The following is a 16,216-nucleotide window of genomic DNA, read 5'->3' on the forward strand; positions in this document are numbered from 1 at the left end:
TCTTTCTTTTTCTGAGACAGGGTTTATCTGTAGCTTTGGAGCCTGTCCTGGTACTAGCCTTCTTCTGAGTGCTGGGATTAAAGGCATGTTCTGCTGCCAGCCAGCACTAACCTATATTTTTAAATCTATGTTCTACCACATGGTGTTACCTCTCTTCCATCTTGCACCTCCCATTTCCTCTCTGGCAACTCTGCCTTTCTTCTTCTCAGAGTCCTCTCTGTCTCTGAAACTCCCACCTAACCTCTTCCTGCCTAGCTATTGGCCACACACCTCCACAGTGTAAACAGATATTCTAAAACAGATCTGATTTCAAGACAACATCAGTGCCATACCATACCTGGAGAACAAAGTTCTATACCAACATGAGTATGTCCATAAGCCGCGTGTGCACACCATGCACATGTGCCCACACACACACCCTTGACACAGATGATAATTAGAATCTTCTGCCACTGTATTTTTCCTACTTGTTCTTATTTGAATAACTCTTTAAAAACAGCTTTGTTGAAATACAATTCATGTGCGGTGTAGTTCATCTATATAACATGTACAGTTCCATGGTTTTTTATTATAGAGTTAAATATTCTTCACCATCATCCATTTTGCAACACTTTAATCATCTCAAAAAGAAACCCCAAGCCAGACATGGTGGTGTCATCTCTAATCCACTTGAAAGTACTTGAAAGATCAAGGAAGTGTGTGCGCTGTGTTCAAAGGCCAGCCTAGTCTACATAGTTCGAGGATGGCAAATGTTATACAGTGAAACCTTGTCTCAAAAAATAAGCCTGGCAGTGCACACCTTTAATCCCAGCACTTAGGAGGCAGAGGCAACCCGATCTCCGTGAGTTTGAGGCCAGCCTGGTCTACAGAACAATCCAGGACAGCCAGAGCTACACAGAGAAACCCTGTCTCAAAAAACAATAAACACATAATTAATTAATAAAATAAATCCTGTCAGGCATTATGGCACATGCTTTTTTATCCCTGTACTCCATTTCTAAACAAACATCAGTTTTATACTTGTGGAGTTCCTTATTCTGGACTATTGTGTAAGTTATGCCTGACTTCTTTCACACAGCATGATGTTGAAGTTTATCAGGTTGGAGCATGTCCCTAATGCTTTCTGTCTCTTTCTAAGACTGAACAATAATCCCAATGTGTGTATATACCACATTTTAAGTTTAATAGTTTATCAGTTGGTAGACTTTTGAGTATATATACCTTTTGAGATATATATATATATATATATATATATATATATATATATATGAACTTTTATGAATAATCTTCAACACATTCACATACAAGATTTTGTGTTTAGATAGGTGTGGATTCACACACTTTTAGTCTCAGCACTTAGAGGCAGAGGCCAGCTCTGTCTATGTTGTGAGTTCCAAGACAAGCCAGGGCTTTTTGGATATGTCTATGTGAGGGTGTCAGGTCCCCTGGAACTAAAGTTACAGACAGTTGTGAGCTGCATTGTGGATTGAACCTGGGTCCCCTGGAAGAGCAGACAATGCTCTTAACCACTGAGCCATCTCTTCAGCCGTAATTTTTTTTTAAATTTTATATGTATGAGTGTTTGCTCCATGTATGTTTGTGCACTGTGTATGTGCATGGTGCCTCCCAAAGGTCAGAAGAGGGCTAGAACTAGAGTTAAAGATGGTTGTAAGCCATGTGTGTTCTAGAAATGGAGCTCAGGTCCTTGGCAAGAGCAGTGAGTGCTGTTAACTACTGTGCCCTTCCTTCAGTCATTTTACCAGCAGTGTGTAAGGTTTCTAATTTTGCTATATTCAAACTAGTGCTTGGTAGTTTTTTGTTTGTTTTTGTTTTAAGAGGAGTGGTATTATTCTTTTATTAAGTACCGTGGTCTGTAGTAGTATGGAGCTGCGGGGCTGCGTCCCCAGCCACCTGGCTAGCTTATGCCCCGAAATAACAACACACAAATTGTATTCATTTAAACACTGCTTGGCCCTTTAGCTCTAGCCCTTACTGGCTAATTCTGATATCCCGATCAACCCATCTCTAATAATGTGTGAGCACCGGTCTTACCGGGAAAGATTCAGCATGTCTAACCTGGCGGCTTGCTTCATCGTGTGCATCTGCCCGGGAGAGCTGAGCATGGCCTCTCTGCTCCAGAGAGCAGAGCTGTCGAGTCTGAGCTCACTTCCTCTTCCTCCCAGCATTCTGTTCTGTTTACTCCTCCCACCTATGTTTTAACCTATGAGGGCCAAGCAGTTTCTTTATTGCTTAACCAATGAAATCAACAGATTGATATCTGACACTCCCACATCAGTGGTTTTTTGTTTTTTTTTTTTTTGTTTTTTTTTTTGGTTTTTCGAGACAGGGTTTCTCTGTGGTTTTGGAGCCTGTCCTGGAACTAGCTCTTGTAGATCAGGCTGGTCTCGAACTCACAGAGATCCGTCTGCCTCTGCCTCCCGAGTGCTGGGATTAAAGGCGTGCGCCACCACCGCCCGGCTTTTTATATATATATATATAGTGTTCTGCCTGCATGTCTGCCTATATTCCAGAGAGGGTACCAGGTCTCATGATAGATGGCTGTGAGCCACCATGTGGTTGCTGGGAATTGAACACAGGACCTCTGGAAGAGCAGTCAGTGCTCTTAACCCCTGAGCCATCTCTCCAGCCCCACATCAGTGGTTTTTGCACCATGTGCATGCCTGGTGCTTGAAGAGGCCATCGACTCCTCTGGAATTAAAGTTTCAGGTGGCTTTGAGCCTTCATTTGGGTGCTGGAAATCAAACCTGGGTCATCTGCAAGAGCAGCCAGTGCTCTTAACCCCTGAATCATCTCTTCAGCCCTACAATGCTTGTTAATTCTCAATTTTTTTTAAAAAAAAAATGATACCCATTATAGCTGGTATGAAATGGTATTTGATTGTGGTTTTTGACTTGTCTCCTTTCAAGATAATGATGAGTATCTTTTTATGTGCTTATTGATAAGCATTTATATGTCTTCTGTGGGTATATTCAGAGCATTTTTCTATATTTAATTAGATAATTAATAATTTTTATTATTGAGTTATATATAAAAACTACTTAAGTATTTTAGGTATGGATGTTTTGCCAGATATATAATATGCATAGTGCTTGGGGGTTGTATGCAGAGCACAGAAGTGATTTTTTTCTGAGAAAGTGGGTATTTATTTAGTGGGTTATGGGAGGTAAGGGTAGAAGGGGAAAGAGCAGAGAGGGGCAGAGAGAGAAAGAGAAACAGCAGGGGGAAGGGGAGAAGCAGGGAGAAAAGAAAGAGGCAGAAGCTTCCTCTTCGGGAGAGACACGGAAAGGGAGGCGATGGTATCTTTTATAGCTCAAAAGTTACTAATTTTGGCCAGGTGTGCCAGCGGCATACACCTCTAATCCCTGTACTTGGGAGGCAGAGACATGGAGTTCAGGGCCAGCCAGTCCAGTGAGCTACAGAGAACCAGGACCTACCCTAGGCCAACCTAGCTCATATCTAGGTTCATTGGAAGCAGATGAGCTGGGACCTGTCCCAGGGTACATGGTCCATGCCTGTCCCACAGCCTGCTCACAGCACAGTGAGGGTTTCTGTGTGGATTCCTGTCCACATTCTAAGTACTGACTCTCAGGACCATTCAGAATGAATACCCTTTTCTCACTTAGCTATTGATGCTGGTTATTCTTATTTTAGTTTCTGTTAGTTTCTGTTTTTCTGACTAAAGAGACTTTATGGAAATTAAAAGCAATTTACAATTCTGATTTAGAAGCAGTGGACCTGCCTGCCACTTGAAGGCTTCTTTCCTCTGTATTCAGAAAACCATTTAAGGCCAGGTGGTGGTGGCTCATTCCTTTAATCCCAGCACTTGGGAGGCAGAGGCAGGTGGATCTCTGTGAATTCAAGGCTAGCCTGGTCTACAAGAGCTAGTTCCATGACAGGCTCCAAAGCTACAAAGAAACCCTGTCTCGAAAAACCAAAAAAAAAAAAAAAAATCAAATCAAAACAAAACAAACAAACAAAAAAAAAAACTGGGCAAATTATATCCTATTAGGTACTTGTAAAGAAACCCCAAATAGCAAGAGTCTCTAGTCTTTATCTTACACAAAATCTCCCTCCCTCCCTTCCCTCCCCTCCCCTTCCCTCCCCCCCCCTCTCGTGTCTTTTCTTTCTTGTCTCACCTATAGGCTGGTGGAAACTTTTTTTTTTATTATTCCAGGGTGACTTAAGATTTGTAGCAATCCTCCTGCCTTATCCTATCAAGTACTAGGATCACAAACCTGTGCTGCTTTTGTCCATCTTTTAAAAAGAAGGTTGACCTGGGTGCTGAGAGATGGCTCAGAGGTTAAGAGCATTGACTCTTCTTCGAAAGATCCTGAGTTCAATTCCCAGCAACAACATGGTGGCTCACAACCATCTATAATGAGATCTGGTGCCCTTTTCTAGCCTGCAGGGATACATGCAGACAGATGCCGTATATATAATTAATAAATAAATCTTAATAAAAGAAGGTTGACCTGTATTTTATTGTAATTATTGGAGGGTGTACATTATTAGGCATGTGGTAGAAGCCCCCAATTTTTAATTATGGAAACAAGTAACAAAACCCTTTATTTATTTATTTTGACATTATAAAGGAAAACATTTCATTGGGTGGACTCACTTACAGTTTCAGAGGTCCAGTCCATTATTATGGCAGAGAGCTTGCTGGCATGCAGGCAGACATGGTGCTGGAGAAGTAGCTGAGAGTCTTACATCTTACAGGCAACAGGAAGTTAACTGAGAACCCTGGGCACAGTATCCTGAGCATAGGAAACTTCAAAGTCCACCCCCATCGTGACACACTTCCTCCAACAAAGCCATACCCACTCCAACAAATAATGCTGCTTTCTATGAGATTATAGGGGTCAAGTGCATTCAAACCACCACAGGCTATTTGGAGTAATTGATCCTTGAGTTTGATGGTAAGGGAGGGGCCATGTATGGTCAGAATAGATAGAGATATACAGCAAAGACAGATTCAGACATAAAAACCTCTAAATGTAACAAAACCCTTTAAAACAAGCTTCTGGAAGAACTACTTGTTCTTGTCCATTTTGTATCCTCAAATTTGACCATGATCTCCCATTTGGCCTTGCCTTTCAGAGTTGTCTTTGAAAACATTCTTGTTGATGAGAATTTTATCCATGAGAATATCCACAGAACAGGGCACAGAGTGACTGTCAGTTTCAAATTCCAGGCATGGCTGAAGAAATGGTATGAGGTGTCATTCAGTGTTCTTAACAGTGACAGTTTATGTCCAGAGTAGTATCCAGCCAGGACCACATCACTTTCCTGAGTCTTGTGAACTTGTCCATTTTGACAGCAACCAGAAGACATACAGCAGGAAGAAGTGGAGACAACAGGAAGAACTGGAGGATTTTTTTGCTTTTATTGTTTTGAGTAATTTTGTCTCTGTTAGAGAAAGGAAATTAAATGATTCCTATGGCCCTAGATGTGAGCTAGACATGTGCCACGTGCCCTTGATGCTTCTGTAATTGGATGATTCTCTCGAACCAGCCAGTGTTGGAATAATTGGAGCTAAGCAATGTCACTGCTGTGAGCTGTTAGTATTCTGGTGTTTTTCTTGCTGAGTGCTTGCAGGCAGCCAGCACATGCAGAGGTAACTGTGTGTCCAGTGCTGTAAGTGCATTTGACTCACCAGTTTACATGGAGTACTTTCTGGGGCCACTCAGCCCCTGGAGCGGCCCATGGAAGGCCATTGGCCATTTTGTGTGGGTTGGCTGTTTTTTTGTTTGTTTTGTAATATATGAGCTTTATTGTATAAGGAAAACAGGCATTACCAAAAATGACTTATCTAAATTAAAATGTTCCTGGCAGTGGTGGCGCATGCCTTTAATCCCAGCACTCGGGAGGCAGAGGCAGTCGGATCTGTGAGTTCGAGGCCAGCCTGGTCTACAAGAGCTAGTTCCAGGACAGGAACCAAAAAGCTACGGAGAAACCCTGCCTCGAAAAATCCAAAAAAAAAAAAAAATGTTTTAAATGTATATAAAATTGTAAAATAACATGATTTATCACTAAAGGTACTTGATACAATATTCAGTGGCAGAGTAAAACAAAGTCTGTTTCACTTCTGTCCCATTTTTCAAGTCACCGTATTGAACAATACATCAAAAACCAGTGGTTGTGCATCTAGGGAACTTCTCAGTGGAGCTCTCTTCCACTGGTGTGTATATCTTAATCTGTCTCATGTGGGTGTCTCTTCTATTTTGTTGGTTGGCTAGAACAGTGATCTGTTTCCTGAACATGCGAGTTGGCTTCTTATGATTGTCAGTTAAAGGAACATGAATCCAGCCATTTGGTTCCATCAATTCAAGTTGCTGAATTGGATGTTCACTAAATGAGCTGAGAGCCATCACATTGCCAGTAAGTTTCTAGATTGTCATCTTGTAAGTGATTCACTTTAAACCCTGGTTTGCACGACTAGGTGACCAAACAGCTTGGGACCCAATTTCCCTTACTGTCACCATTCTTCCAACTGCTTAGGATCAGAACCAGGAGGTGTTTTATTCAGTGTGGTCACTTTTAAATTATTCTGGTCTGCCACAGTTCGGTTCTCCAGGGCCTGCTGCAGGTTTGCACTACTCCCACTGCGCACTGTGGCTCCTGTTACACTTGTTGTAAGAGAAGAGTGTGTCTCTTTAACAACACATGTTACTACTTGTTCTGCCATATTGCTGTTAAGATGGATTATGTTTTGGTTTTTTAAGTTGCCTCGTATGTCAGCAGATGTACATGCAATTTAGAATTTTTCAAACACCTTATCAAACATTGTGACAGTGGGGAGGGCTCAAGACTTAAATGTCTTTTCTCACTTAGTGTCCATCCGCTGAGAGTGCTTAGGTTTGCATCATTGTTATAAATGAATACTGTTCTCGTTCTCTCTCTCTCTCTCTCTCTCCCTCTCTTTCCCTCTCCCTCTCCCTCCCTCCCTCCCTCTCTCTCTCTCTCCCTCTCTCTAAGCTATTATCCTTATTCCATAACCCATCAACTTTAAAAATTTTAGCTTCAGTGGTTTTTGTTTGTTTGTTTTACTAGAAACAGATATGATTTCGACTTCACTCTGTTCTGTTTTCAGTGTTAAGGATCAAACCCCAGTGTCCAAAATATTACTAGGTCAGTAGTCTGACACTGAGCTGCATCCCCCACTTTGACTGTGACTTAGAAATAGCATAGGTTGTACATATTAACTTTCTTTAATTCTTTTGTTTTTTGTTTGTTTGTTTTTTGAGACAGGTTTCTTTGTAGTTTTAGAGCCTTTCCTGGAACTAGCTCTGTAGACCAGCCTGGCCTTTAACTCACAGAAATCTGCCTGTCTCAGCCTCCCGAGTGCTGGGATTAAAGGCATGTGCCACCACCGCCAACTTTCATTATCTTCTTTTGGTACAGAGGAACCATGTAGAATAAAGGCTATTGTTAGTTCCTGGATGCCCAAAATAATCACACAAAAACTATATTATTTGCAATACTAGTTGGTCAATAGCTTAAGCATATTTTTGGCTAACTCTTATGTCCTAAACTAGCCCATCTCCATTAATTTGTGTATCACCAGATGGCTGTGGCTTACCAGGTAAAGTTACGTCCTAAATGTGTGTCTCTGGCGGGGCTACAGAGTGTCTCCTGACTCTGCCTTCTTCCTCCCAGCGTTCAGTTTAGTTTTCGCCACCTACTTCTGTTCTGCCCTGGTATAGGTCCAAAGCAGTTTCTTTATTAATCAGTGGTAATCACATCATACAGAAGGGGATCCCACATCAAAAGGCATTTTTGTTTTTTCTCTAAAAAGCGATGCTCATTGGCAGAGACACCAGCTGAGCATTTAGAAAACTTATGTCTGGTGTAGAGAAGTGTTGGTTTAATCATTAGACCATTCCCAGTTGGAAGCCTTCACACATAGAGCCACCAGCTCCTTTTCTGTGTCTGGGTAAGTTCCCATCCTTATTACAGTTGCCCCAGTAACTATGACAACAGGAAGAAAAGAAACTGTATTTAGGTTCTCCTGGATTCTAGATTCCAGGGGGGGAAAATAGTTTAGACCATTCAAAGAGCTAGAGAGGCATCCATTTCAAGACAAGATTCTAACATTGTAGATGGCTCAGTGGGTAAAGCATTTGGTCAGCAAGCATGAGGACCTATGTGTGGATCCCCAGAAGATGGGCACAATACTGCAAGTGTGTAATCCTAGCACTTGGATGTTAAGATAGGCTGTGGAAACAGGGTACTCCTCAGAATCTTGAGGCCAGCTAGCCTGACCGGTGCAGTAAAAAAGAGCAAAAGGCCCTATCTCAGACAAGGACTGAGACCTGAGGTTGTCCTCTGACCTCTTTATACATACTGCACATGCGCACACAGAGCTTTTTAAAAAAATTTGAAAGGGAATTGTGTATTCTTTTTTATACATAGAAAAGGGGAAAAAAAGACCTTATGACTCAAGAGAAGAGTAGGTGGGCTGTTATCCTGTCCCTTCACATAAATTAGTCTGAACTGTGACACGAGGCTCTATACCATAGGGGGACATCTTACATCCTGGGCCATATGTAGAGAACAGAGGACAAAAGGAGGGAAATCTCCCTTTTAAATCCCCAGGAACTCTTGGATGAGTTAATTTTATAGAGTGAGTTAGCTTGTCCTCCTGTTAGTATAGCACATGGCTCCTGTGTAGCAGTCACTCACTTGCAAGCAAGTGGGTCCTTTTGAAGTTACTGTAAACTTTGAAGTGTAGAGGTGGTATAACCTTGGGCAAAAGCATGACTAGTCCCAACTTCGACTCTTCCCCTGAGATGTTAGGAAACTATGCCGGTGTCTCAAGTATTTTGTGTGAAAAGCTTCTGGAAAAGCTACTCTTGGTTTCAGAGCTTGGCTTGTGGAGCGTCTCAAGGGAACAATTCTTTGCAGATACTTATGCCTGGCATCACATTGTCTTTGGCTTAGGGGTTAGATTCTTTGTCCATTAACAAAACAGTGAAACTATGATATAATCAATCTCACTTGGCCCTGAGAAATCTGAAGGTCTATTTTCATATTCTAGCATAAACCAGTTTTTCCATTTTTCTTTTTTCTTTTCGTTTTGGTTTTTCGAGACAGGGTTCTCTGTGTAGCTTTGGAGGCTGTCCTGTAACTGGCTTTGTAGACCAGACTGGCCTCGAACTCACATAGATGCTTGCCTCTGTCTCCTGGGTTAAAGGTGTGCACCACCACCACCCAGCATCCATTTTTCAGTCTAGTTACTTCATAATTGCTGCTTGCATCAGACTATCATGGTGATACAGTATTCTCAGCTGGATCTGCAGGCCTAGGTGTAAGTTCTGGCTTTCTCTGGAATAAAGAGCTGTGTTGTCATTCTATCTTCTTGCCATCAGTTAATCTTACCCTTAGTTACCCCACATTTCATTCTCCTTTTCAGAACTGTAAAACTCCTCAGTACCACAAACCCATTTGGCAGTAATTCAGGTTTTTTTTATTGTTGTTGTTGTTGTTGTTTTGGCTTTCCTACAGCTATCACCCTCTGGGCCTTCATTTTGAGAGATCCCCTTATTTCTGTTGGAATCCTTGTACCTGTCTTATTTCTACCTGTCCCTAGGTTTAGTTCCTTACTTTTGTTGTTGCTGACAGTAATTTTGTGGATAGACATAAGTAGGAAAATTGTAGATATGCGGAACTTTCTTTGGGGTGGAGTCATCTTCTATTTTCCTTCCCCATTCACTGACCTTTTAAGATACAGTTACCAGCCTGCATGGGTGAAGGCCAGCAGGATTGTGTTCTCTGGGTAGGAAATATTAGCTTCTTGTGCCAATACCAGTATTAGTGAGTCTTTTTGTCTTGAAATTGACTTTGATGAATTGTCGATCAAGACTTAGTAGAACTAATCCTTTAAAATTCATTCACTAGGGGGCTGGAGAGATGGCTCAGAGGGGAAGAGCACTAGCTGTTCTTCCGGAGGTCCCAAGTTCAATTTCCAGCAACCACATGGTGGCTCACAACCATCTGTAATGAGACCTAGTGCCTTCCTTGCCAGCATTGTATGAAATTTTTAAAGTTCATTCACTAGTTTGGTTAAATCCTGATTATTTGCCTTCATCCCTCCATTAGCTGAGCAGAAACCCCAATGGCTTTCCAAAAACAAAGCAGGTAGCCTGATAGAGAGGCCAAAGGCTTTGTCCAGCCAGCAGCCATGTATTGAGCACCAGCTGATGTCAAGACTAACAGTAAGATGATTAGAACCTCTGAGTAAAGTAATGCTGTTCTAGAAGCAGATGCTCACATTAGGTGTGGGGTGGAGGAGTGAGGTATGGGCAATAAAAGGCCCAGTACACACAATGTGAAGTGCTTGCTATCAAAGCAACTTAGTTCTGTGAGTGCATTCAATTCATTGAAGCTGGTCTTGAAGAGCTCGTTGTTCTTCTTGGCAAGGGTATAAAGTAAAAGTGAGCGTAACAGATTTAGAAAAAGGGGACTTAGTTATTGAGCATATACTCTGCTATTTGTTTGCATCACATCTCTTTTAACTGTTGTATCCCTTTGAGGCTTTGGCAATAGTAACAGTCCCGATAAAGGCAGTGTTATTTCTTCCTTGACTCATGCCATTTTGGACATCCCAAGTTACTTTTCCTATAGCACAGGATCAGAGTTAAACACAGATCAGACTTTGTTTTATCCCTGTGCTTATTTATTTATTTATATTTTATTTTTTGATTTCTCGAGACAGGGTTTCTCTGTGTAAAAGCCTTGGCTGTCCTGAAACTCACTCTGTAGACCAGGCTGGCTTCAAATTCACTGAGATACGCCTGCCTCTGCCAGCCAAGTGCTGGGATTAAAGGCTTGCACTACCACCACCTGGCTCATCCTTTTTTTTTTTTTTTTTTAAAAAAAAGATTTGTTTACTTTATATACATGAGTACTGTATCTGCATGTATGCCTGCACACCAGAAGAGGGCATCAGATCCCACTATAGATGGTTGTGAGCAACCTTGTCATTGCTGGGAATTGAACTGAGGACCTTGGAAGAGCTGTTGGTGCTTGTAAGTGCTGAGCCATCTCTCTAGCTCCTAGCTTTGTGTTTAGTTGTAGCTTATTATTTGCCTGGTGTTCTCCCAGGGATCTGTCTTAGAAAACTTGCTTGTCTTTTCGTTTCAGGCTGTGGGGTTGCCCTTCCATTTCCTAGTGGAGAAGGAAGTACCTTGTTTTTAGTGGAATCTTTGTCAGGTTCTAATAGAAGTTTCTGAACCTATATAGTTTTTTTCTTTGTCATGTCTCTGAAATCTTATGTGTAATTGGGCCTTTTTATTTTTTATTTTATTTTTTTTAAAGATTTATTTATTTATTATGTATACAACATTCTGCCTTGATGTATGCCCGCACGCCAGAGGAGGGCGCCAGATCTCAGTACAGATGGTTGTGAGCCACCATGTGGTTACTGGGAATTGAACTCAGGACCTCTGGAAGAGCAGCCAGTGCTCCTAACCTCTGAGCCATCTCTCCAGCCCCTAATTGGGCCTTTTTAAATTGTCCTAAAAAGGTAAATTCTTCATCTCCAAACATCTTAAGAAAAAGTCAAGGCCAGTGGGGTTAAGAGTACCTTGTAAGCATGAGGACCTGAGTTTGAATTCCCAGCATGCATCTAAAAAGCCAGGTATAGCTGCCCATGCCTATAACTCTACCACTAGAGGGAGGATAGCAGAGACAGAAAGATTCCAAGAGATCACTGGCAAACCAGCCTAACCAAAACAGGAGCTTCTGGCTAAGTGAGGAATCCTGTCTCAGGGCAGCTAGACAGAGAACGATAGAGGAAAACACCTGGAAACCTTGGTCTGATCTCCAGATGCATATGCCACACACACACAGAGGTACACACGCACACACACAGGTGCACACACACACACACACACACACACACACACACACACGAGTGGGGAAACACCTTTAATCCTAACACGGGAACACTGGGGGTGGGGGGTTAGAGGCAGGCAGATCTCTATCCTAGTCTACAGAGTGAGTGAGTTCCAGGACAGGCTACACAAGGAAACTCTGAACAACTACAACAACAACAAAAAAGTAAAACTCGGAGTGCCTGTAATTTTAAATGCTACTGTGCCATATTGAGTTCGAAGTTATCATTAATTTTGAATTAAGAGGCAGGAGGATCTCCGTGAGTTCGAGGCCAGCCTGGTTCAAGGACAGGCACCAAAGCTGCAGAGAAACCCTGCCTTGAAAAAAACAAAAAACAAACAAACAAAAAAAGAGCTGAAGCTTTTATATGATGTCTGTGGAACAGTGCTGTAAAACAATACCTAGCTGGACCTTTGGAAGGATATATGAATTTCTTATGTAGAAGGTCCTTGATTGGTATAGATGATCACTATCCAGAAGGGGTTTTGGATTTTTTTTTTTTTACAATTAGGGACTAATATTTCTTAGATAATAGAAATGAGTCTCATTGAGACTATCTTGAAAAATGGGGCTATAAATACAGAGTTTTGGGCTTTTGTTTTTTGTTGGTTGGTTTAAGGTCCACTCTGAAATGGAACCCATACATGAAACTGCTAATGTAGCCAATAACCTGAGGCTAGAAAGATCAAGAGTTTGTTTTTAATTTAACTAATTAAAATGTAATTACAGCCCTAGTATCTTATATTTGGAGATGAACAGTGGGTCATGGATGGGCAGTGTAAGAATATTTTAAGGAGAATTATCTGAGTGGATGTGGTGTCCTCTGTTTATGTCTGACTTTAGCAGTAATATCAAGGATCATTTTCCAAGTGATAGTACTCTCATTTTCCCATAGTTCCTTTCTACTTTGATCATTCTCTGTGGAAACACCCATCCATAGTTCTTTAATCCTTAACTAGATCATTTGCCATTGGCTTTGACTGGAATCCAGCTGTTCTTTGGCTGACAAAACTCTCATGGTACCACTAATTGACTTCACTGCTGACTTGTAGTTCTAGCATACAGCTTCTTTATATAGTCTAATCACATTCATTGACTAGTTTAACGGTTTGCTTGAAGAAGGACGCTTAAAAGAACTCCCACACTAACTCAGAAATAGGTTGTTATTTATTTATGGGTAAACTCACAAACCAGAATCCTCTGCTGGAACGGAGATCAGAAATTGAAATTGGCAACTGGAACAGAGAGGCCGGAAAAGAGAGCAGACACGGGCTCTCTGATCAGCATACATAGTATAAGAGGCCATGCCCAGTAGGCAGGTAACCACTAGCTGTAAGACTTCCTGCAGCAGTTTGCTGTAAGGATGAAGTGAAATTAAAATGTAACCTAGTACACACTCTGAGATGAGAAGTCCACCACGATTTCCCCCCTTACATAGCTTGCTCATTTGCACATAATACCTTTCTTTGCCTAGGGGACGCCATCTTTTGCATCAGGTCAGCTTACTAGTGCATATTTTCAGTGTATGACTATTTCTACTTACTGAAGAAACATCTTCCCGACCTTGTAACTTGGACTTTTTGGGTTAAATGGAACCCTGTGATGCAAATGGTTGTAGGTGTGGGACAATAGGCATTTCTGAAAGCTGATGCTATTGTCAGAAGCAAACTGACACAGCCTGAATTCTACAAAATTATCTCTAGGAGATGAGTAAATGGATAGTTATATTGGTTAACTGTACTAGCTAAGATTGAATTTGCAGGGTTAACTACTTGGGGAAGTAAATAAGAATAGGAACTGAGATGATGAAGGTGGAAAAGTGGCAAGGCTGGTGAGGTAGGTGGTGGTCTTTGATGATGTCATCCCCCTGCCTCCTGTTTTTTGGAGGTAGGGTCTCACTGTGTAGACCAGGCTGGCTTTGAATTCACAAAAATATGCCTGCCTCTGTTGCTTCACCATGACTGGCTATGAGGTGGATTTTAAATCCTGTGATAAATTTTTTTATAACATCTTTATTCCAAAAAGAAGTAAACAGCCTTTGTCAACTGATAGTGCTTTAGAAAAGTTTGTTTTGGTTTTGAAGATTTTGATACTATTTAATAGTTGGCAGCCTTGACAGGGCTGCTGATGTATTGAGCTGCCAACAGTTGCCCCAATGTCAGCAGGAAACTCTGATAAGGAGTCTCACAGAAGAGTGAAAGCGGGGGAGATCCAGCCAGCCCAGTAGGAAGTATTTTCCAGAGTGCTTGCCTGACAGAACCTTAGGGACCCTTGGGTATGCTTGATATTTCTAGATACATGTTCTTGTCACACTATCCTTAGTGTTAGGCCCCTGTTTTCATGTTGGCTGTAGGGAGTCAAGTTGTCAAATTTCAACCTTGGCTTCTGATACTCTTGGTTCCCATTCTTATTATACCCTCCTCTCCCTGTGCGCGCGCTCCCCCCCCCCATCTTTTACTCTTGAGTCATGGTTGATTCCTTAGTATTTGAGGCCATTTAACTTTGTCTTGTGTCAAATTTAGTCTCAGTGTGTGTATGTTCTCCCTCCCAGTGTACTCTCAAAATGTGTTTCATGGAGCAGTGTGGTTATATTAATTGAACACAAAGTAGTCGTAGGAGCAGAGTAAAAAATTACAAATTTAACAACCGTTAAAATCACCCCCCCCCCCAATTTTAGTAGCTGGATGTGGTAGCGTATGCCTGCAATCTCAGATATTTAGAATATGAGGCAGGAGCCGGGCGGTGGTGGCACATGCCTTTAATCCCAGCACTTGGGAGGCAGAGGCAGGTGGATCTGTGAGTTCTAGGCCAGCCTGGTCTACCAGAGCTAGTTCCAGGACAGGCTCCAAAGCTACAGAGAAACCCTGTCTCGAAAAACTAAAAAAAAAAAAAGAAAAGAAAAGAATATGAGGCAGGAGGATAACAAATTCATGACCATCTTGGGAAACTCAGCAAGACTGTTCCAGACTTATAATGAATAAATAAACAAACTAAATGAGCAAACGAACAAATAATTAAATAAATAAATTTGTTTGGGCGTGTTGTGCCACCACAGAGCCAGTGTCCGATGCAAACACACTGGGATTATTGATTACAAGTTAGCTAACTTGGACCATAATCCAACATACTGACGCAGCGGGGTGGGGGAAGCCAGCCCCGAGGCTTCGGGGTAAGGGGATTTTAAAGGGAAAACCTGCAGCCTTGGCATGTCTGAATGGGTAAAAGCATACAACTTTTGGATTCATTGGTTGGGTGCATGTGCACATACACTCACATAATGAAGAGAAAAAGAGAGAAAAGAAACTGGCCTTCTGTAGAATTTCAGCTTACAATTGTAGATCCTGAGTCCCAGATGGAATTCATTGGACTGGGTATACTTGCTTGCCTAAGTTATCTTGGAAATTTACCTTGAACTTTTGTTTTCACCCATAAAATAAGTAAGAAATAATATGCATTAGCTTTCTATTTGCTGCTACAAGTTATTACAGGTCTATTGACTTAGAATAACACTGATTTTGTTACACTGACCTACCTAGAGAGACCAGGAAACTTCCATCTCATCATGCTTAGTCACATCTGCCAGAATGTGTGAGGTAAATTTATATGTCTAAAGGTTAGAATATGGATGTCTTTGGGGTTTTATTTTCTATACTGGATTCTATGGTGGAAACCAGAAGGTTCTTTGTTTTGTTGTGTTTCCCAAGCAGGGTCTCACTATAATATATGGAGTCCTGGCTGTCTTGGAACTCACTATGTAGACCAGACTGGCCTCAAACTCACAGAGATCCACCCTACCTCTACTTCCCAAGTGCTGGGATTAAAGGCATATGCTACTATTCCTGGTCCTAGAAGGTGCTTAATACTAACCTAAAGACATTTCTTCAGTTTAAGAGTTTAGCACTGGAGCGATGGATCAGCAGTGAAGATTATTAGATGCTCTTCTAGAGGACCTGAGTTTAACTCCCAGCACCCACAAGATAGCTCACCAATTATCTGTAACTCTAGTTCTAAGGGATCTGATTCCCTCTTATCACCTGAGGATACCAAGCAGATACTGGGTGCACAGTGTACATGCTAGCAAACCACTTGTACACATATAAATAAGAAATAAGTATTAAAAGAGGGGCTTATCCCATATAATGCTAGGCTTTTAACTTGGTAAATTTTCTATGAGAATTTTCTCTTTCCGGATTGCTCTTGGGCTCTGGAGCCTGTGATATGTTGCACTATTTCTTGGAGAGTCTTAAACAAATGTCTGCTCACCCCAGATAGGGAATCAGGGACAGACCAAAGTACA

General features: G+C 41.6%; 1 protein-coding gene and 1 pseudogene across 1 annotated transcript in view; one reads left to right on the plus strand and one right to left on the minus strand.

Moving 5' to 3' along the window:
* LOC121459443 (E3 ubiquitin-protein ligase ZNRF3) overlaps positions 1-16,216 on the plus strand; it is a 160,897-nt gene that overhangs the window by 76,447 nt on the left and 68,234 nt on the right. The window lies entirely within an intron of this gene.
* On the minus strand, positions 6,147-6,709 carry LOC121459542 (annotated as a pseudogene).

This window comes from Microtus oregoni, unplaced genomic scaffold (assembly GCF_018167655.1).
Source record: "Microtus oregoni isolate MIOR12 unplaced genomic scaffold, Mior012 000019F_ref0000042, whole genome shotgun sequence".
Taxonomy (NCBI): Eukaryota; Metazoa; Chordata; class Mammalia; order Rodentia; family Cricetidae; genus Microtus; species Microtus oregoni.